The sequence below is a fragment of the Epinephelus moara genome, chromosome 23 (assembly GCF_006386435.1).
Source record: "Epinephelus moara isolate mb chromosome 23, YSFRI_EMoa_1.0, whole genome shotgun sequence".
Classification (NCBI taxonomy): domain Eukaryota; kingdom Metazoa; phylum Chordata; class Actinopteri; order Perciformes; family Serranidae; genus Epinephelus; species Epinephelus moara.
Window position 1 is genome coordinate 24,705,532 of NC_065528.1, and position 3,103 is coordinate 24,708,634.

Below are 3,103 nucleotides of genomic sequence, written 5' to 3' on the forward strand. Positions count from 1 at the left end.
GGGGGGGGAGAATTGGGACACATCATGTCAAGGGACATGGTCATGGGACAAATGCAAAGTCACCTACTCATCACCGCATTCTTTATGATTTGATGGGTTGGACGTCATTGACCACTCACAGACAATAGCACTGGTATATATATATATTTTTTTTTTATCTACTGTACTATACTATGAGGTTTTTATCACTTTTTTCGACATACTATATTATCACTTTTTTATACCTTTTTTCAACATGCTATACTATGACATTTTTATAGTTCTTTTCAACATACAATACTGAGGTTTTTATCACTTTTTTCGACATACTACACTTTGATGTTTTTATACCTTTTTCGACAACTATACTATGACGTATAGTCATTTTTTATAGTTCTTTTCGACGTACTATATTATGAGGTTTTTGTCAGATTTTTTGACATACTATACTATGACTTTGTTGTCACTGTTTTGGACATACTATACTATGACGTTTTATCGCTCTTTTGGACATACTATATTGTGACATTTCTAGGGCTTTTTTCAACATACTATACTATGACTTTGTTGTCACTGTTTTGGACATACCATACAACGATGTTTTTATCGCTATTTTGGACATACTATATTATGACATTTTTAGAGCTTTTTTCAACATACTATACTATGACGTTTTTATCACTTTTTTGACATACTACATTATGACGTTTTTATCACTCTTTTGGACATACTAAGCTATAAAGTTTTTATAGCTTTTTTCGACATACTATACTATGACGTTTTTATCACTTTTTTTGACATACTTTTTACTATGACGTTTTTGTCCATTTTTTTTCAACATACTACACTATGACGTTTTTATCGGGGTTTTTTCGACATACTATACTATGATGTTTTTATCACTTTTTTCAACATAGTATACTATGACATTTCTATCACTCTTTTGGACATACCATACTATGAAGTTTTTATAGCTTTTTTCGACATACTATACCAGGGGTGGCCAATCAGTCAGAGACCAAGAGCCACAAAAATCACCGTGGTAGTACAAAGAGCCACATCATACACCCTGTGCTTACAAACGCACTCCCTCTCTCACACAAACACGAAATGACATAAAATCAAAATCCATACATTTCCAATTTTCAAAGCCAGATTTATTTATCTCACACACAAATGAATAACCATGAATAGAGATACACACAAACACAGTCTCTCCCTCTCATACTGTCTTTCTCCGTCCCCCCTCCACACCCACAGTCTCTCCCTCTCCCACTCTCTCCACACACATCCACACAGTCTCTCCCACTCTCATACTCTCTCCAGATTAGTGTTGTCACGGTACCAAAATTGGGACCCACGGTACGATACCAGTGAAAGTATCATGGTTCTGAGTAGTATCACGATACCACAGCAAAAATGAGGCAGATGTGCCTTTTGTCATTTATAAAAAGATAAATCACTTTTCTATAATACATCAATGATATTTCAATGGAATAAATTACTTATTGACTTATTCATACTTCAAAAACAGCATCAATAAGTGATTAACATAGGGGGGATCAAAATAAAATAAATAAATAAAATAAAAATCAACCAGCCACCCTCCTCCCCTGACAAGTAAAGAACAGTCCCTTCATAAGTAAAGAACAGTCCCTAAAGTGCGGTGAGGTTTGTGGACCGTTACCTGACACAAAGAGAAATGTGAACGGCTCGTTTCTCCTCTGACACGCCACATACCTGTGTGCCGCCACAGCTCGGCTGTTCAGGTATTTCTGAGCAGTCATGAGGCCAATTTATTCACCTGGAGCTGGGCTTCTCGGGCTCCGGTAAGCCATTATCTTGTGCCACGGAGCACTTTGGCTGTTATTGGCCAGCGCATGGACACTCACCCTCCTTTGATTGGACTTTGAACTTATCCCACAGTAGTGGCACCATGTCATGTACCGTGGTGTTTAAGTAGCAGCCTACTGCGGTCTACTGTTGGTACCAGTATACCGTGCAACACTACTCCACGCACATCCACACACAGTCTCTCCCTCTCTCATACTCTCTCCACACACGCACACAAACACACACACACACACACACACACACACACACACACAAAGACACGCATTTCTGCCCTGACATTTTTTGTTGTGCGATATCGCCACGGCGCTGCAGTCCTTGCATTCCTCCGGAACTCCACACCCTCTCACCTGCCTGTGCGCACTCCTCTCTCTCTCACTCGCTCCACTTAAGCCTGTTACATTTCTTGGCCATTTCTTTTTTATCACTATTGTCTACATACTATACTATGACGTTTTTATCACTTTTTTCGAGATACTATACTATGATGTTTTTATAGCTTTTTTGACAAACTATACTATGATGTTTTTATCACTTTTTTCGACATACTGTACTATGACGTTTTTATCGCTTTTTTCAACATACTACACTATGACGTTTTCATAAGTTTTTCGACACGCTATACGATAACGTTTTATCATTTTATTCGACATACTATACTATGAGGTTTTTAATGGCTTTTTTGTATATATTATATTGTGAGGTTTTTATCACTTTTGAAAACATACTATAGTATGAGGTTTTTTTCACTTTTTTCAACATACTACGCTATGAGGTTTTTATCATTTTTGTCGACATACTATACTATGATGTTTTTATAGCTTTTTTCGAGATACTATACTATACTATGGCGTTTCAATCACTTTTTTCAACATACTGCACTATTACGTATTTATCAATTTTTTCGACTTACTACACTATGACATTTTCATGATTTTTTTGACACACTATACTATGACGTTTTTATGACTTTTTTCTAGAAATACTACACTATGACATTTTTATCACTTTTTTCGACATACTATGGGGTTTGTTATGCCTTTTTTGTATATACTATACTATGAGGTTTTTATCACTATTTTCAACATACTATACTATGAGGTTTTTATCACTATTTTCAACATACTATGCTATCAGATTTTTAACACTTTTTTCGACATACTATACCATGACGTTTTTATCGCTTTTTTTCGACATACTATACCATGGCGTTTTTATCGCTTTTTTCGACATACTATACTATGATGTTTTTATCACTTTTTTCGACATACTA